Source organism: Narcine bancroftii, chromosome 11 (genome assembly GCF_036971445.1).
Source record: "Narcine bancroftii isolate sNarBan1 chromosome 11, sNarBan1.hap1, whole genome shotgun sequence".
In the NCBI taxonomy this organism is placed as follows: Eukaryota; Metazoa; Chordata; class Chondrichthyes; order Torpediniformes; family Narcinidae; genus Narcine; species Narcine bancroftii.
Genome location: NC_091479.1, coordinates 86991401 through 87012586, shown reverse-complemented (window position 1 = coordinate 87012586; position 21186 = coordinate 86991401). Strand labels below are relative to the sequence as shown.

Below are 21186 nucleotides of genomic sequence, written 5' to 3'. Positions count from 1 at the left end.
GCTTATATCTCATCAATGGACAGTGGGAGACCAGGTTCAATGTATAAATCCAATGAACCACAAACCCACCTTAAGATGGGTGGCCTTAAGCAAGAGTGCTCTGCATGTTGAATCACAGAAATATGAGGCAAACATCTGAAACAACTTCTTCAGCTTCGCAAGAATATTAAAATTGGGCAAAATATTTAAACAATTTATGTGCTCTGCTTATAATATAATTTATTGTTATTGAATATTAAAACCACCTTGAGTCGTCTGGTCGAAATGTGCTAAAGAGTACTAAGGTTAGCTCTCTGGATTTCTCTCTCTCTTTCTCACTTACTCTCTCACTCTCTTTTTTACTCTCTCTCTCTCACTCAGTCATTTTCCCTCTCTCTAGCCAATATTGCAGAAGAAATCTACAACACAAAATTAACCAGGTATGTAAATTTCAGAGCGCCCAATTACAATGGAGATGATGAGATGTATCTTCTCCTACAGTGCCTGACTGTGAAATTCTCTATTTTGGAGAGCCGATTTATTAAATAGATGTATAAAGTCCTTGTTATGCTGCAGCTGGGGTATGTTTCTAAGCAATGAATCTTAGATTTGGAAGAGAATCTTGGAGGGAATTTAGCAGCGATTTGCTGGAATGATACCTGGACTCTGAGATTTAAATTGCAAGGAGTATTTACTGTAACTAAGGTTGTGTTTCCTGGAACTCAGAAGGCTGTTATGAATTATGATAGGGTAGCCGGGGAAACTGTTTAAACTGATTGGTGACACGAGGAGCAGCCTGGAAATCAGGGCCAACTCTTCCAGATTGTGAAGCAGGTAAGCAGTCCCTCAAGTAGAAAGGGTAGAAGAATTCTGGACCCATCATTTGCAAATGAACATTTGAAACCAGTCAGTAGTGAGACTGTTAGATTTTTGTCACTTCAAATATGAAGGGATATGTGGAAGAGATGGGAATAGGGATTAAGATATGGGGCGCCAGTGCTCTTATCAAACAGCAGATTAAAAGTGCTAAATGGACTCCTCCTTTTCTTTCTGAATCAATATAGAAAAATAAAAGAAAACCAGTTTGTAATACTTTTCAGAATAAGGAAGAGTTTAGAATTAGTAATTACCAGTCCACAAATGAGTCACATACCACAAGCAGCGTTCATGTATCATTGTCTTCCTTGCTGTCCCCTGCTTTTCCTGTAACCATGTGGAAAGCATTAAAAACTTGTAAGTATATTGAGAGCTGAGAAAATAGTCAGGAGCTGGTAAATACCTCAGGAAGAATGTGTGGGGGGAGCATGCGACATCATGTCATGGTGACTCTATGTGGCCTGCATTGGTATGTTCAATACCATTGTTGATTGCTTGGGTTTAATGAATAACCTAACTGGAATTTATTGTCATGACTTTTGAGCCAAAATGCATTCAAAGTTTCAATGGCTGATTGCTTTCCAACAGCAGAACTGCTGCCATTTATCTCTCCAAAGCGTAGGTAGATATTTCATTTTTTTGCTCCTCTTAAACAATGATCCAGATTGGACACCTCAGGGTGATGTTTCTGTGGGAAACACCTGGTCCTCCTCCTCCTCCACTTGTTTGACCTCTGCTTTCTGCTCCACGCCCATGCAGTGAAAGGCAGAAGTCAGAGATAAGATGAAGGTCTAACCACGATGCATCTAACCTCCCACACCACTACAATGTTATGGAGCATCCGGGATGCAGAGAATATCGTAGACAATGTGTTCAGTCACCCTCCAGATGCAAAAAGAGAGGAGATGGGTGACTACCAGGAAAAGCAGTCAAGGTAGGCAGGTAGTATAGGAGTCTGTAATGAAAGTAAAAACACAAAGCTGGAGAAACTCAGCAGATCAAACAGTGTCTTTTATATAGCAAAGATAAAGATAAAGAACCAACGTTTCGAGCTTGTTGAAGGCTCAAGCCCAAAACATTTGCTATGTTTCTTTATCTTTGCTTTATAAAGGACACTGTTTGACCTGCTGAGTTTCTCCAGCTTTGTGTTTTTATTTCAACCATGGTGTCTGCAGACTTTCGTGTTTTACTAGTGTAGGAGTCTCCTGTACCCCTTTACAAGCAAGTACATTGTCTTGGGTACTACTGGGGAGATAGCTTCCCAGGAAAATACTGGAGCAATATTTTGTGGCACCATGGTGGATGCTGCTGCACAGAGGAAGGGGGAAAATGACTGAGAGAGCGATGGTGATGGTAAATTCTATAGTAATGGGATGGGGACACCATTTCTTTGGCTACCAAAGAGACTGCAGAATGGTCTGTGGCTCCTCTGGTGTGAGGTCAAGAATGTTTCAGAGTGGCTGTAGGACGTCCTGACAGGGGAGGTTGTGGTATATGTAGGTATCAATGGCTCCTCACTGACAAAAGGCAAAGGAGGAAAAACCCAACACCCAACCCCAACCAACCAATTTTCCCCTGCAACCGTGTCTGTCTGTCCCGCATCGGACTTGTCAGCCACCCACGAGCCTGCAGCTGACGTGGACATTTACCCCCTCCATAAATCTTCGTCCGCGAAGCCAAGCCAAAGAAGAAGAATGGCATATAGGGGAAGGAATGAGTTTAGTGAGTTAGGTTGCCATTTAAAAATAGAATCTCAAAGGGTATAATCTCTGGCTTGCTTCTGGTGCTATGAGCGTGTGAGTATAGGAGTGGAAGCAGAGGCATGAGAGAAGAGATGGTGCAAAGGGATGGGATTTAAATACTTGGATCAATGGGACTCTTTCTGGGGAAGGATTGACTGCAAGCAGGACGAGTTGCACCTTATCACAAGTGGGGCCAACATCCTTGCTGGGAGGTTTTCTAACACTGTTGGGGAGGTTTAAACTGAGTTAGCAGGAAAAGGAAATGCTCAGTTTAGTTGGTGAGATGAAAATGTACAATCACTTCGAGGGCAAATAGTTCAGTAGGCAGAACAAATGAGTAAGTGCACATCAAGGGAATTCAAAGCTAAATTGAGTGTATTTTAAGGTGAAGAATATAACTGGTAAAATAGGTGAACTCAAAGCTTTATTTAACATGGAATACTGTAGTATTGCCATTGCTGAGAAATGGTTAAAGGTTGGGGAGGTCTGGCCACTCAATATCCCAGGGTGTAGAATTTTCAGGTGGCATAGATGAGGGAGTTAATGGTGGAGGTTTGTCAAAGGTTGCATTAATTCAACATTGAGGGAGGATGTCCTAGAAAGGTTCCACATACAGGTAGAACTTAGAAAGAAAAATGGATTTATTGTACATGGGGCATTTCAAGTTACCAATGAGGGAGCGGAATTTTTGAGGTGCGTCTAGAAGAGATTGTTCACACAGTTTTGGAGAGATATCTTCTTTCTTTGGCTTGGCTTCGCGGACGAAGATTTATGGAGGGGGTAAAAAGTCCACGTCAGCTGCAGGCTCGTTTGTGGCTGACCAGTCCGATGCGGGACAGGCAGACACGATTGCAGCGGTTGCAAGGGAAAATTGGTTGGTTGGGGTTGGGTGTTGGGTTTTTCCTCCTTTGCCTTTTGTCAGTGAGGTGGGCTCTGCGGTCTTCTTCAAAGGAGGCTGCTGCCCGCCAAACTGTGAGGCGCCAAGATGCACGGTTTGAGGCGTTATCAGCCCACTGGCGGTGGTCAATGTGGCAGGCACCAAGAGATATACCAACTAACAAAAGGGCATTACTGAATCTTGTCTTGAGGCATGGGAAATGTCTGCTCTATCACCAAGGGTTTACTTGATGCAATCCTTCCAGATGTTTGTGTATATCACATACTCGAACCATGAGCCAGGTTGTCAGTGGATTATCTGTGCACCCTGTGCAGCTCTTGGCTTGTTTCAGAGCTCAAGTGTAACAGCACTTAATTCCTCATGATCCCATCCATGACCATATTCTACCTGCTGCCCTTAGGCAAGAGAGAATGAATTTCTAACAGTTATTTTTGAACAATAAAGACTTCCCATTTGTAAAACTGCCTTCCTTTCCAATATGGAAGAAGCTGATCATATTAAAATGTATCGATAGTGTCACCTTGAAAGCCATTGGCGATACAGTTCCTACCTGCTTGGAGACTTGATTGGAGCAGGTGGCAGATTTCAGTAAGTATAACCTTATCAATTAATAATGAAATAGATAGACACCATATACACTGGCTGTTATTGAGATTCAGGTGAGAGAGCATATTGAGGCATCTTGCCTGAAGCCCCTTTTCCACCTCTTCTTCCTCTTCCTCCATTACCTCATCATTCTTTCTGCTCTTTTCATCTGCTCTGTGTGCTCCCTGGTCCTTCTCCCAGGGATCAATCATAATGGCCACTAATCTGTTCCAGCTAGTTTATGCATTTATATTCAAGTAGACTTTGGCAATTTGCTGGACGCCAGAAAATAGTAAGGATTTGCAAACTGTAAAAATCGCAAGCAGAACTTAATCAGCAGTAAAACACAAATGTAATCAATGATTTTTTTGAAATAACTATAGTGTGGGGAGGTGGTGCTGGGAGTTGGAGTGTGTCGCGATACTTCAATGTGTATACAATTATGGAAGATTAAAAGGGGGTATTGAGCAAAATTAATGTTGAGAACAAATCAATGTTTAAGTGAAACAGCAATACGTCTTTTTGGTCTTACTTCAGCAGGTTCTTGCTGTCTCCAGTGTTCAGGAAGGGAGATCATTAAAATGAAGGAGGATTACATTGAAACCTACTAAACATTGAAAGCATTAGATAAAGTCAATATAGAGAAGATGTCTCCAGTATTGGGAAAGTCTAGGACCAGAGGGCACAGCCTTAGAGAAAAAGGACATCCCTTTAGAATAGGGATGAGAAATTTCTTCAACGGAGATGAATCTGTGGAATTTGATGTTTGTGGAGGCCAAGTCATTAGGTAGTTTTAAAGCCGAGGGTGATAGTTTCGTGATTATAAAGAGTTATGAGAAGGCATGAAAATGGATTTGAGAGGAAAAATGCCTCAACTATGATTTGAATGGTGGAGCAGACCTGAATGGCACCAACATCTTATGGTGTTAAAACATATGGAATTTCCAAGGGTCTTTATAGGCTAGAGGCAGGATTGGTCTTGTCTCCAGAATCAAGGGTTACAGAATATCAATAAAGGATTGGCCATTCAAGAATGAGAAGAGAAGGAAATTCTTAACCCCCCCAAGATGAGTGAATGTTTGGTATTCTTCTCCAAGATTCGATCATTAGGTACATTTGAGACACAGAGTGATACAGAGGGAACCAAAGCATATGGGGCTAGTTCTTGAAAGTAATACTAATATAAAAGATCAGCCATGATCTTACCAAATGGTGGGCAGGATTCCTGCTTCTATATTTTATGCTCTCATGTAGTTCCATTTTGAAATGGGAATGCTGGAACAGGCACAGTTTAAAATAAAATTTTTCAATATTGACTTTCACCATTCCACATATTGGATGGTAACTGGAACCCTGTTAAAATGTAAGCATTAGAAATAGTCATTAAGGCAATGATAGCACCTTTTATTTTTAGATACTCTGAGGTTGGATCACTGACAGGTTACAATCCATTCATGGTGTTCATCAAAGGAGTTGTATAATGAGTCAGACATGAACACAGTTGAGGAAGCTGGTGCCTGGAGCAATTCCTGCAATATGAGACCTCAACTCATTTCCCTTCATCTTCCTGTCCATCTCCTTCTGAATGGTTTCCTTTTGGCAATTAAAGAAAAGAAGACATGTCAGACAGCATGCCAATGTTGCACTTATCTCTGTTGATGGAGACTAGTATCCCAAGAAATAGTCTAGTTGAAGCAGTGACAGTGTTGTCAAATAAGGAAACTTATGCAACAAAACTGCAGTGATAAATTTCCAAAGCCTCGTAAAATCCCTGTTATCTGGAATTCAAGCAACAGGCAATCTCAAGCAAATGGCAAAAATAAAATTGAGGAAATGAAATAAATGTTTCTTTATTTTACATATGTATTAATTTAAATAGAAGTTTAAAATTGTAAAAGTAAATGTTCTCTGCAGTAACACATCAAACTTTGGTGAAGATTGGAGCAAATATTCATCCAGCGGGCACCTTGGTCGTTGCAGCTGTTTGAATAAAGCTGTGCTTAAGTAAAATGGCGTGACCCAGGATGAGGAGCTGGTTGATTCTGCTCACTGTTAGCTGCCTACTTAGTAAGTCTTAGTAAGAGGTTCACTCCATTTTATCTTTATTAGTGTATTATTAAGTATATTAGTAAGGCTTTATCTGTAAACTTGGGAGGGGGTGTTAATTATCTATAATGTTATTGTTCCTCTTTCAGGCGGTTCTGTGGAGATGCAGCGACAGTTAAATGTTTCAAAGAAAGTGACTGAAAATGAAGTTCTTTAAGGTTTATATATTCATGCAAGTGAAATTTGTTCAGTGTAAGTACAGTGTAGTATTTTTGTCTTTTAAACTGTTTATTCTTAATGCTGATGTTGTAGCATTGTAAGACTGAGTCTCAAGCAACTGCAAAATGTGCATATCCGGCATCTACCAATCTCTGTAGGTGCCAGATACCAAGGGTTTTTTTGTACATGAATTATGGAAATCTTTTATCATAATTGTAAAATGGAACTTGCTAGAATCTTCTTTTAGTGGAGAGCTGGTTTATAAAAGCAAACGGCTTTCCAAGTCTTGATCTGAAGTTGACTTTAATCTCTGCTCTGGATACTGATGGAACTGTTTGTGGGTCAGTCATTAATTTGGAATAGTGTGCCTAAAATGGATTTTAAAAAGTGTATTTTTGTTTACAAATTTCAAATTTCCTCCTTGTAGATTGTTGCGAAAAATAATTATTTAATAATGATGCTGGATCCAAAGTAGAATCCAACTTACAATGCAGAATTGTGCTTATTCTTTCAATTGGTCATGAAGTATTTCAGGCAATTTGTGAGAAGATGTCAGGCCACAGGATGAAGAATAATCATTGGTGATTACAGCTGATCAAACCGGTGCGGACTCGAAAGGCCAACATGGCCTGTTTCCGATCCGTAAATGGTTATATGGTTATATATATCCTTCTATTTGTGCTGGACTCCAAATCTGGTGACTCCAAATCATAAACTACATTTCCAATGAGATGACTAAAAGACAGAAAGAGTCAACTAGAAGTGCTATTGTTGATTAAGAAGGGCAATCTCCAGATCTCTGGCCTTGCCTCTAGGCCAGGTTTATTAAAATCATTTTTTATGAGGTACATCACAACCCACAGCCAATAATGGTTTTGCCTCTGTCACAATCAGCAGTTTCCCTCACATGCTGATCACTTCTCTTATCCCAATGCCTTCGATACAGAGCTTTGGAACCATTTCTGGAGACTGTATCCTGGAGGTTTTGGGCATCTTTCAACCTGTGAACATCCCTGAACAAGCAAAACCTACTTTGCTTAACGAATACTGAGATGCTTCCAAGATAAACACGGAGGTTTAGGTTTTTTTTTTCCCTTTTCTATAAGATGTTCTCAGCAGCCAAAGGTAAAGAAAAGTTTTGGCACATTGACCTTCATAATTCAAAGTACTAAGTCCAGGAACTGAGATGATATTTTGAAGTTGTATTAAGACATTAATGAGGCCAAATTTGGTGCATTGTGTACAGTTTTGGTCACCTACCTACAGGAAAGATTGAGAAGTGCTGAATTATCAGAAAAGTTTAAAAAGGTTAGGACTTTATTCCTTGAAGAGTCAGAGAATGAGGAGATATTTAGACTCAGAATCAGAATTTATTGTCTTGAAGAAGTCACGAAATTCATTGTTTTGCAGCAGCGTCACAGTGCAAACATTCATATAAATCACCTTACAAAATAAATTTTAAAAAGTGCATGAGAAGTCAAAGTAAGGCAGTGTCTGTGGTTCATTGGTCATTCAGGACTCTAATGGTGGTGGGGAAGAAGCTGTCCTTGTACTGCTTGTCTTCAGGCTCCTGTACCTTTTTCTCGATGGTAGCAGATAGAGTGAAAGGGCAAGGACTGGGTGATGGGGGTCCTTCAGGATAGAGGTTACTTTCTTAAGATATTTTATCTTGTAAATCTCTTTGATGAACTGGACTCTGGTGCCTGCGATGTCGCAGGCCGATTTAACAACTCTCTGGAGTTTTTTCTTGTCCTGAGCATTGGCACCTCTATACCAGACAGTATTGCAACTAGACGGAATGATTTCCACAAGTCACCTGTAGAAATTTCGATGACATACCTAATCTCCTCAAACACAAAATATAGCTGCTGGTGAGCTTTCTTCATGATTACATTGACATGGATGCTCCAGGACAGATTGTCGGAAATGTTGACACCCAGGGATTTGATGTTCTTGACTCTTTCCAATACTGAGCACTCAGTGAGGACTGAGTTCCCCTGACTTCCTTCTGAAGTTCACAATCATCTTCTTTGTTTTGCTAATGTTGAGTGCAACTTGTTGGTATGACCCCACTCAACAAGCTGATCTTCTCCCTCCTGTACACTTCCTCATTGCCATTTCTGATTCTACTGACAACTGTGATATCATCGGCAAATTTGTAGATCACATTGGAATTGTGCCTGGCCACACAGTCATGAGTGTATAATGAGTAGAACAGTGGGCTAAGCACACATCCTTGAGGTGTGTCTGTGTTGAAAGTCAATGAAGAGGAGATGCTGTTTCCAATTTGTACTGACTGACTGTGGTATATAAAATAATGAAGGCTATAGATAGTGTAAATGGCTTTTTTCACTGAGGTTGGCTTAAGACAAGAATGAGAGGACATGGGTTAAGGGCAAATGTTAGACGGAACTTCTTCATCCATTGTGAGAGTGTTGGATAAGTTCCCAGCAGGAATGGGAGAATGTGGGTTCAATGAAAAAATATAAGTGAAATTTGGATAAGTACATGGATGGGACCAGTATGGAGGGGAATGATCTGGATGCAGGTTGATGGAGCTAGGTCTAGAATATTTCAGCACAGACTAGATAATCTGACTGGCTACCAGGTTAAAAGATTACTGAATTTCTGCTGTTAAATTTGGCTTTACATCCATGGCCTTGGCATCTCTGGGTTTCTTAAATGGAAGCACCATCTCCCTCCCACTCCCTTCTCATCTCCCTGTGAATATTGGAGGCCTTGTCCTGCAAAATCAATCTTTGAACACATCCATAAGGGAGGAATCAATTAACTCAAGAGCAGCATAAATTGCTAATGCATTCCAATGATATAAACATGACAAAAAAAACCCCACGTCCCTTGTTTAAAGTACAAAGCAAATGTAACCACTGGTGATGAAGGAACAGAGATATCATGAGTTAGAAACAAAATTACAAAAAAAAGGTTGATTATGCTCTAACTGCTTGAAATATATATCCCACAGTGATGGTGTTATTAGGTGTTGGATTGTTGATGTTTAATCACAATACACATAATGAAAATACAAGACTCCTTGAGCAGTTGTACAGATGAAGATGGAACAAAACAAAAATCTGCCTGAAAGATTAATGGTTGTACATTAAAGAAAAGAACTTGGAGGTAGTTTTCTTTCCTATGTCAATGTGAAATGGCAATTAGTAAGACAAGCCGAATACAGAGGCACACTGCCAGGTCTGCTGGATTCCAATCTACTGACATTATGTTAACTTGGTACAGTGCATTAAAAAGACTGGACTTAGAGTAATGCATTCATTTTTGATGATCATTTCTCCACAGGGACATTGGTACATTAGGAAGAACAGAGGAGGAAAGTAAAGAAGGAGTTCCAGCCATCAATTGCTATAGCTTTGAAAATGGGCTAAAGGAGCAAAGACTATTTCTTCAGCTAAACAAAGGATCAAAAGAGAGCTGACAAAAAAATAAAAAAATAATGAGATGTGCGGACAAAGGAGAAACCCTGGGGACCTCTGCAAAGGTCAAATGCGCTGTGTTGACAGCAAATCCAATTTAAATGAATTGAGAACAGAGAGCAAATGGGAATGGTTTAGTATTTAAGGAAGCATTAATTGAAGCAAAAATTTTGGAAGTGTCTTCTCAAATTATCTTATCAAGTAGAAGAGTGACCTGCCACCACCCCCCCCCCCCCCCCCGCCTTCCCGGTGTATTGTATTCATACCATTGCTTAATTTAACAACAGTATTTCAATTAACAGTGTGGAGGAGCATGCTGGGAGAAAATGGAGAATGATAAGAGGTGGCAGATGCTGGAATCTGGAGCAACACACAATCTGCTGGAGGAAGTCGGTGAGTTAAGCAGCATCAGAAAAATAAAATCTTTTTCAGGCTGGGACCATTTATCAGGAATTATAGTGCAGAGAAGATCTAATGAGGACAGGGAGGGAAGGTTGGACTGGTGAACCAGGGAGAGGTAAAGGATGATGGACAGAGGCGGATGCCAGGCAAAGGGAGAGAGAAAGCAGCAAGAGAAACAAATTAGGGTGCAGAGAAGATCTAATGAGGACAGGGAGGGAAGGTTGGACTGGTGAACCAGGGAGAGGTAAAGGATGATGGACAGAGGCGGATGCCAGGCAAAGGGAGAGAGAAAGCAGCAAGAGAAACAAAGAGGTCAGGTGGGGGAAAATGAGTCTTGCGGGGGTGTGATTAGTAGAGATAAAGGCTGCCAGTGCTAGAATTTAATTAGAAGACATAGTGACAATGGTGGTATAGTATGAGACCCAATGGAACCAAAGGTGATGGAGGGAGAGAGGAAGAACCCAGTAGGGGAAATGTGGGTGAAAGTGGAAGGAACCATATTAGGCGGGGGGATGAGAATAGGTGGTGTTGGGTCAACCCCTTTCCCTGCTGCATGTTAGTAATTTATATGATGGCTTTGTAACCAAGTCAGCAGATGATACACAGATAGGCAGTAGGGCGGGTAGTGTTGAGGACTTGGACAGTTTGGAGAATGGGCAAAGAAGTTAGAAGATGGAATACAGCTTAAGGAGTGTATGCACTTTGGTAGAAGGAAAAAAAAATTATAGATTGTTTTCTAAATGGGAAAAAAATTCAGAATATCCAAAGGGATTTAGCAGTCCTAGTGCAGGATTCCCTAAAGGTTAAATTGCAGTTAAATTCAATATTGGCATTCATTTCAAGAAAACTAGAATATAAAGGCAAAAGACATAATGCTAAGGCGTTACAAGGTTTTGGTAGAGCACAAGTGGTATTCTGAGCCTTTGGCCCTATATCTAAGGATATAGAGAGAGTCCAGAAGATGTTTAGAGAATGATCCCTGGGATGAGAAGATTAACGTATGAGGAACACTTGATGGCCTGTATTCACCGGAACTTGGACAGATGAGGGTTGATCTCATCAAACAATATTGAAAGCATGAGATAGAATTGATGCAGAGAAGCTTCTTCCAGTTGTGGGAGAGATTTGGACCAGAGGGCACAACTGGAGAATAGAAGGATGTCCATTTAGAACAGAGATGAGGAGGGTGGAGAATTTGGGGAATTCATTGCCATAAAGAGCAGAGGAGGCCAAGTCATTGGGTATATTTAAAGCATAAATTCTTGATTCATAAGGACATGAAAAGTTATGGGCAGGAGAATGGGGTTGAAAGGTAAAATACATCAGCCGTCATTTGAATGGTGGAGCAGAGTCCATGAGCTGAATAGCCTAAATCTGTCTGTAAGTTTTCTAGTTTTATTTCAGGTCAATCTATTCCAAATTATCACAATAGTGGTTGAAACTATTACTGAGTGTATTATCAAAGAGTTCTTTCTTTTTGAAATAATTTTAATTGATTCTATATATAAAAAATCCCAAACCAATGTATAGTTTATAGCAAATGCAAAACATATGAAATTACACAAATCAACATATTAAATCACATCCATAATAACATAACCAAAGTAAATATAATATACAAAGACAAAAAAAAACCCAAAAATCAAAAGTTATCAAAGTCCCATCCCCCTAACAATGAGATGCATGGGAGAAAGAAACAACAATAAACTTTACTCCTAAAATGAATTAAAAAAGCCAACAAAACTCAGATTATAAATTATACCTAAAGATTGTGATAATAATTCAAAAATGGTTCCCCACAACATTTAGAATCTCATGCAAAAATTATGAATTGAATATCGAATCTTTTCTAAACTTAAACAAACTGTAATACCTTCCAGCCACTGAGCACGAGTAGGTGGGACATTGCCCTTCCACCTGAGTCATACAGCACGTCCAGCCAAAGGAGAAGTAAAAGACAAGATGCGACATTTATTTGGAGCCAGCAAAACATTATCTTCTCCCGTTGTACCAAAAAGAGCTACCAAAGGATTCAGTTCTAACTTTTCATCAAAGATTAAAGATAAAGTTTGAAAAACCTCCTTCCAGTACTTTTCAAGACTGGGACAGGACCAAAACATGTGAATTAAAGAGGCCTCATCTTCCTTGCATTAATTACAGCATTATCATTATCTGCGAGCAATGTTGAGTTAAAATCCTAACACCTACTAGCTTGAAGGAAGTCAGGAAAGAACAAAGATAGAATGATAGGGCCGTGGTCTGCTATTACAATACTTTGCTACTCACAAGAACAGGTCTGTGAAATCAGTTGGTTATCAATAAGAAAAATAGCCAATCCTTGAAAAAGAGTGGTGAATATGTGGAAAACGAAGAATACTCTCTCCTATTAGGATGAAAAAAAAACACAAGATATCAGAAACACCATAAATACCATAGGAGGGTTAAGAGAGGAATGATCCAATACAGGATCTAACCAATAATTAAAATCCCCATCAAGCACCAGAGAATATAAGCTCAGATCTGGTAGGAATGAAAAAACATGTTCAAAAATCCCAGTGTCATCTACATTAGGAGCATAGATATTAGCTAATACTTCCATCTTATATAATTTACCAGAGACAATACCATAACGACCATTTGTATCTGATGTGACACTAGGCTGAACAAAGGGAATATTTTGATTAATAATAATTGAAACTCCCCCCACCTCCCACTGCTTTTAGGTTGAATGTTGTCCCCAGGGTTTTTACTTATCAATGACTTACCGATAAACTAGAGAAACGCAGCAACTGGAGATGCTGGAATCTTGGGTGAACAATTTATCAGTTTTTACTTACTCACCGATGATCAGTTTGGGTTATTGATCTTATCACAATGTTGGTCCAAATGTAGACTAAAGAACTGAACTTTGGAAATAATGTAAGAGTGAATGTCCTTGACATTAAGGAGGCATTTGATCAGTATGGCAGCAAGATGCCATAATAAAGCTGAAGTCAATGAGCAGCAAAATTGAATGCACTCAAGCAGTTGAAATCGCAGCTTGTCCAAAGGCTCATGGGTGTGGTTGCTGGGGGAAAATCATTTTGACCCTTCAGGAGTCCCATGGGGCAGTTCAAATCTCCTTCATAAACTTCAGTGGCAATGTGGAAATATAAAAACATCTTAGTAAACTGTTCTGTGTGTAACATTGGAAAGAGTTTATATATTATAGCCCTCAGACGTCAGCAGATTAGTCAAATTGCCCCACAACAGAGGAGCAATGAAAGAGGGATGCAATTAATTTTCTGTTCATTCCTATTCTGTCATTCATAAAGATAAACCTGAAGCAGGAGACATTGTCAATAGGAAAGGAAAGAAACAAAAAGCGTTATTCGTGTGTAATCTTGATACGGAAAATCAGATACATAGGAAAGCAATTATGGAAAGGGATTCATGTTAAATGGTGACAGAGAAACGCTAAACCATGTAAAAGAGGGCATAGAACCATGAAAGTTGTTTTAATTTTTAGCCCTGCTGCATAACATTGGTGAAGATTGGCCTCTTTTAATCATTTCTCAATTCATCAACTAGCTAAAAATATCAGGACAGATATTTAATGCTGCTCATAACTGCCAAAGTTATGTTGAAAATGTGACAAAGAGTGTGATGTTTGGAAATAAATTAAAAACTCCCTAAATCCACAGCACAAGGGTGAAAGATCCACTTGAATAATTCAGGTGTCATCGGAAATATAAACAGGCACCATCACAAATGCAGTTAATGAAAGCTCTTCGATAAGTGTTACCGGCTTGAAGGACTCCCTTTGTAAGTCCAAACTTGGAAAATTATTCTCCAGGTCTCTGATAATATTTCAGTATGCTTGTGCCAAATAAAGTCACACAATAGAAAATAAGAACTTAATAGTCATTGCATTTGACACTGGTGTTTCTACTTTCCATTCACCAGTCCACACCCCTTTATCTGGTGTAGCTCATGTCCTCCAGTGTCTGCGTTATTTATTTGAAAACAAAAATATAAAAATATTATTTCCAGTATTAATATATTTTAATTTCATCAGGATATTTGCAGGACAGATCCTTGTGACATTTATGGATCGCAATGCACTTGGTTTAATCCTGAGCTTTACGAAACAATTATTTCAGTGCAATTTGAAATCGTGAAACCAAAGATAATTTCATTTTTTTAACAATACATTTGCCATCTGGGGGAAAGTTCATTGGTGGTGGGAGCAAGTCATTCATTCAAATATTTGTGGCATCCAGTGGATAAACAGCAGACAATGCATATCCTTATATTTCCATAAAATCTAAGCTGACAGCTGCCCATGGACAGTGTGCATTGAATGCTAGTAATTACAGCTGTCAGTTTGGTGTGAGGGATTTCTACATCCACCCCTGACTAAGGAGAATGTGATTCCATGTTTTATTACACAATTAGTTGTGTTCCCTCCTGATACATTTAGATGAAAATGGAAATTAAAGGCCTAATCTTCCTTGTTCTGACAATTAAAGTTTCTGTGATGGATAAGGCCAATTAATTCTGGTACAAGAACATAAAATGGTGGCCAGGTCGCGGTTGTGGAGAAAGAAGCAAGGGTTAATGTTTCGGATGCGTGGTCCTTCATCAGAGGAGTTTTGGTGGATGTCCCTTTTTTTTGTTATTTGTATGTCCCACGTTACTACTGTTGCTTTCTTTACATTTTGCAGAATGCCTTTTCACCTCCCCCTTCCCCATTTATTCATGATTCAAATTCAAGTTTATTATCATCTGATTGTACAACTACAACCCAAGGAAACAATGTTCTCCAGTCCTCGATGCAAAAACAAGCAAACATACATACAGAGATAGCACACATACAGAAAAACACTAATGCAGTATGTATACACAAATATAAAAATAAATAAATATTGTTAAATGAATAGTAGAGTCTCGGAGGGTTTGTATAAGCAGTTTATTCATCATTAAGCAGTCCCACTGCCCCTGGAAGATGCTTGTCTGCAACGATTTTGTGCACCTATTTCAGACAATGATCCTGGTGGATCACGTTGATGCTGCTCTTATGATCCAGTGGATTGATCTCCTATCCAATTGTCTACAGCAACTGTACTGCACTGTGATGTAGCCGCTCAGGATAGTCTCCATAGAGCTCCTGTAGAAAGTGGATCGGATGGTGGCTGGTAGCCTTGCCCACCTTGGTCTTCTCAGAAAGTGCAGTCGCTATTGGGCCTTCCTGACAAATGAAAAGATGCTGTGTGTCCAGGATAGGTCACTTCTTATGTGGACACTGAGAAACTTGGTGCTCTCTATTTTTTCCACTACCGAGCAATTAATGGGCAGTGGAGGGTGCTCGTCCCTGAAGTCCACAATTGTGTCCTTCATCTTGTCCATGTTGAGACTCAGATAGTTATTCTCACACCATTTCACGAGATTTTGCACCTCTTCTCTGTAGTACGACTCAATGTTGCCGCTGATGAGGCCGACAACTGTTGCGTCATCTGCCAATTTGATGACTCTCCTGGAGCTGGATATGGCGATGCCGTTGTGGGTCAGTAGCGTGAACAGGATCGGGCTGAGCACACGGCCCGAGGGCGCGCCAGTGCTCAGGGTGATGGTACTTGAAGTTCTGCAGCCTACCCAGACAGACTGTGATCATTCCATCAGGAAGTCCAGAATCCAGTGACAGAGAGGGGTGTCCAGTCCCAGCAAGGACAGCTTCTCCACCACCCTCTGGGGACTGAATGTATGAAACACCAAGCTGAAACCCTTTTCCATGGTCACCATTTTACTTGGTTTCCTACAGTATCTGTCCTTTTGACCTTGTATCATCTCTTAACCTTAATGCACAGTTACTGAACCAATGTAAAGATCCAAACCCACAGTCGCTTGGTCTGTCTGGCTGAGCTGCAATTTTATTGTTTTTGATTAATTAGTCTTGTCCTACTCATTTTTTGCTTGCCTATTTTTACTCATTCCCTTATTTTTCAAATATTTCTTTGTTTCTTTCCTTCTTCACAGTCACTTTCTGGAACTAAGTGTTGCATTGGTAACTGTTGGAAAATGCAGTAAGAAACACCCTGGTAAGATTGTATGCATGTATCACCACAGAGTTTCCACTAGATGGTGCTGACTTACACAAAACATTTTCAATCAAGGTAATCTGGCAGCAAAAGTGAATTGAATTGTTTCCTAATCCTTTCCTTTCAAAAAATATCCATTGATGGTTACCTGGTGCAATTTTAACAATGTTGTTGAAAAATAAATTTGTAAGAAAAAAAAATATTTTTTTTTTCAAAAATATATCCTTTGTAAATTAATAATCTAACATTGAATCTCAGAAATCAGGACCCCATGCAGCAAATAAAATGTGCTTGCTCTGGTATGGGACAGTGCCCTCACATATCCTTGATGTAATCGAAGGCTTATCTGTATATATCCATAATGTCATGTGATATTTATCTTTAAAGGATGATATATATATATAGGTCATCACAACATCAAGGCTCTATTCTTCTATGATTGGGGTGTTTGTCCAGTTTGATCCCAGTTAAATGTGCTTCCAACTACAAATAACTAACTCCAAAATGATGCCAGAACATTGAATAATTTCATTGGTATTAATTTCTAGTAATTTAGATATATTTTGCTGTGATAATCCTTCAAAAAGACATGCAAGAACATGAACTTGATCCATCCTAAACCATTAGGTGAAATTTTGCCACCTTCACCTGGGGGCTCAGACAGTTTTGTAGGAGGAAACTGAAGTAGGACAATTCAGCTTGAACCCAAGCAAAAACTTCTGGAATTCACAAACGCAGGTGATTTTGGTGACAGCTCATAATTATTGTACAGGTGTGAAATCACCTGCAGAAGAAACATGATTGCCCATGGAATGCTCCCTTTCTCACTCTTGTGATGCTTGCTGTCCTCAGATGACTGGAACTGATCCTGGTCCTATCTCAGTCCAGGTGTTTCCTTTCTGTGATAATTGACTAAATAACAAGCAGAAACGGATTTCCCTTTCCATAATTTGGGGAAGATGGTGTGAGCTTGTTGAAATGCACTGTACTCACCAAAGCTGATGTTAGTAATTCATCTCTGTAGCTAACAAAAGGATGAGGGGTGAGTTGAAAATAATTCTTTAAAGCAATAGGAAATGATTGGGGATGGAATAGACAATGAAAACAGATTCATTAGTTGTTTTCGAAAGAGAATTCAATAAATACTTCAAGGGAAAATATTGCAGGATTATGTAAGGGAGGTCAAGTAGTAAGACTGGTTGGAGGCTCACTGTATTGTGGATGGTCATGGCTGTTACATGACAGCACTGCCCATTACCTGGTCAGAAGACTCCCCACCTGCCAATCAAGGTTTGGCTTTGCCCCAGCTATCAGTGCACACTGGAACATTGGCCCCTTTAAGTACCTTTGTTCTTGGCCTTTGTAATCAATTAGACCTTGCTGGCATTGGTTCCCTGTAGATTACCTGGGGTGCACTCCCCAGCCCTCCAGTACTATAAAGGGCACCACATGCCTCTCTCTCTCTTTTTGCCATCTCCAAGGGACTACCCTGCTTCACTCCAGGTGAAGTATTGTGAAATGATGCTGGCACTAGTAAAGGGTTGGGAGCGATTTAGTTAGTGTCAAGAGTAGCCTGCACTGAGTCAAGGGGTGGTGGGTATCGCATTGTTTCTTTACCTTGATTGAATGTAACAGCGCTGTTTACTCTACTTTGTGTGTGTGTGTCTGGGTGTGCGCGCGTGCACTTTACCCCCTGTTGTGATCTTCCCTTGTACGTCTTCTGTAAATAATATCATTTACTGTCAGACTGTGTTCAGGGTCCTGGCTTTTGAGACCTCTCACTCACAACAATTGTTCAGAGAACTGGTGTGATGGGCTGAATGATCTCTTCTCGTATGTACTTTATCATCCCATGATCTTGTATTTGAAACAGACCAGAAAGATTCAATTCAATGTCGCTTTCCCAAGATCTACCACGATAACTTATACATGTATTAGGTTCAGCACCAAAAACATGTCAAGAAACTTCATGAGAAGATAGTCAGCTGATGGGATGGAAGGAAGAATAAATGTAATTTTAATTGAGAGATGCAACACAGTAACCGCCCCTGATCCCTGAGCCTGCTCTTTTCAAATTCACCCTCGTAACCCAATTAACTGAATAACCTTGTACATTTTTAGAACTTTACGCTGGCAGAAGGGGAGCACATTAATGAATGATGGTTACTATTGGAAATAAAACATAGATGAAGTTATCAGGTGCAAGGGGAGGTGGGGCAGGGTTGAGTGACGTTAGTTTAGTGTCGTTGGCAGTCTTTGCCTTGTGATGAATACATTTGGTGAGGTTTGACTGAAAGGATTTTCAGTTGGACCACCTTCACATCACATACGGGCTAATCACTCCAGCCAGGGAAATTGGGGAAGAGAAATTGAAATGTTCGTTCCCTTGGACAACTGACTTGATGCAGGAGTGATATTTGATGAATAATGCCTGACATGTACAACCACTCACAGTAAAGACAGATTGTTGACAATTAAGTCAAGTTTATTGCCTGTTTGCATCAGTACAACCTGATGGAACAGTGTTGTTTAGTCCTCAGTGCAAAACATGCAGACACACATACAATAGATACATATGCAGGACTAGTGTTCATATATCAAAATAAACAAATAAATATTGTTTTGTAACTATGAGAGTTTTGGATGGTTAGTGTGAGCATTTCCTTTGGTCATTCAGCATTCTCACTTCCTGTTGGAATACGCTGTTTCACAGCCTGGTGATACTGGCTCTGATACTCCTGTATCTCTTTCCAAATGCAAGTAGCTGAAAGACTCTGTGTGCAGGGTGGAAGGGGACTTCAATAATTTTGCGCACCCTCTTCAGACAATGAACCTGGTAGATCACATCGATGGGGGGGGAGTGGGGGTGGGGGGGGGAGGTGGGACAGTTCAGTGATCCTCTCTGTCACTCTTATGGTCCTGTGGATTGACCTCCTATCCATTTCTCTGCAGCATCCATACCACACTATGATGCAGCTGGCCAGGATGTTCTCGCTAGAGCTCCTATGGAAGGTTGACATGATGGTGGTTGATAGCCTTGCCACTTCTGTTTTCTTGGGACGTGCAGTCACTATTACACCTTCCTGACAAATGAGGAGATGTTTTGTGTCCATGATAGGTCACTAGTTAAGTGATCTCCAAGAAACTTGGTTCTCTGCACTCTCTCCACTACAGAGTTATTGATGTGTAGTGGAGGGAGGTCGTTCCTGCTCCTCCTGAAGTCTATATCATCTCCTTTGTCTTGTCCACGTTGAGATTCAGGTTGTTACTTTTGCATCATATCACGAGATTTAACACCACTTCGCTGTAGAGCAACTCATTGTTGTTGCTGATGAGACCAACTACCATTGTGTCATCTACAAACTTGACACTGTTGGAGCTGGATCTGGTGATGCAGTCGTTTTTCAGTAACGTGAATAGTGGGCTGAGCACACAGCCCTGAAATGCACCAGCGCTCAGTGAGTGTGTGATCAACATTCTGCTACTGACCCAGACAGTCTGTGGTCTTTTCGTTAGGAAGTTCACAATCCAGTTACAGAGAGGGGTGTTCTGCACCTTCTGACCCAGAATGATAATTCACGAAGGACCATTCAGTTGAGGTATTAAAACTTCTGTAGTGTTCTGTGCCCATGGATCGGTGCTTATGGATATCTATGCATTTGATCAATATGACAGCTTGCTACACTTATACCATCCACATACTCACTACCAACATGCCTCTTCATGTAGATGGTATAACAGCATCAGTCTTTAAAAGTTAACAGAAAAGGACTGTGCATGTTTGCTTCAGTTGAGTTATAAATAATAATTTTACAAAAGCCTCAACATGTTCCCCACAGATGAAACATTAGTTGACAGGAAATGCATTTTTAAAGTGTAAAATGTTAGAGATTAAGGCAGCAGAGTTTCTCAGGTCAAATCCACATTCTGTGTGAGAAGATTTGGTTGATGAACAAGGACCTCACTAGTTGTTAAATATTAAGGAGTTATGATTTGCAGTTGAAACCTAATTACAGGTCAAGTGCAAGTGAATTGCCATTGAGAGACCAGATTAAAGCTCGATGACACTATTTAAAAAAAAAAAGTACTAGCATGGCTAGCATAGAGGGCAGCATGGTGTTTGCTTAGCAGTTAGCGTAATGCTGTCACAGTGCCAACAATTGGGACTAGGGTTCGAATCCGGCGCTGTCTGCAAGGAGTTTGTACTTTTTCCCTGTGTCTGCAAGGGTTTTCTCTGGGGACTTCGGTTTCCAACTCACCATTCAAAAACATAATGGGGATTGTAGGTCAATTGGTGTAACTGGGTGGCATGGGCATTTGGGCCTAAAGGGCCTGTTTTTTAAATGTCCACATTAAAAAAAAAATTAAATCCTTTTCATCATCAAATAGTGTGATAGGGCAAATGCTGGAATGTGAAGGTTCTCATTTTCGGATTGTCCCAGGCTTTGTAAGTTCCACAGGAAAGAGATCCAATAGTGAAGTATATTCTTGGCACAAGGTTTCTCTCTAAATAAATAAAGATCTTTCATAAGAAATTGGATGACTTCGTGGTTGGCAATCTGCATTGACATAACTTGTAAATGATGTTGCTACTAGAAACCTGATCTTCAGCTCCAAATAGGGCGATGCTATCCTGGTGCATGTCCTGAATTAAGACTTCATCATTGAATTGGCACAATGCGTTTGCTTCAATGATTCTACTTTACTGAGGCCCCTTCCTGTTGTGTTTGGGAAAATATCAGCTTTGGTGCTTTTACAGAGTCTGGACGCAAGTGTTACAACTTTATTGAACACATGGGAAACAGACAAAGACATTAAATTATACTAATTACACTAATACTTAAAAGCTATACAAGCATTCACATCAGACCCAGATTGGACTCTGATATCAGGGGCCGCCTATCTTCTACACG

The 21186-nt window shown here is 40.1% G+C and overlaps 1 long non-coding RNA gene across 3 annotated transcripts in view; it reads left to right on the top strand.

The window, feature by feature from the left end:
* LOC138746081 (uncharacterized) overlaps positions 1 to 21186 on the top strand; it is an 89677-nt gene that overhangs the window by 12115 nt on the left and 56376 nt on the right. For 2 of the 3 annotated variants that reach the window (XR_011346690.1, XR_011346688.1), the window contains exons 3-5: positions 5995 to 6147; positions 6276 to 6378; positions 10097 to 10187. This is a non-coding gene — a long non-coding RNA (uncharacterized lncRNA). The remainder of the gene's footprint in view (positions 1 to 5994; positions 6148 to 6275; positions 6379 to 10096; positions 10188 to 21186) is intronic. The other variant, XR_011346689.1, reaches the window with a different exon arrangement.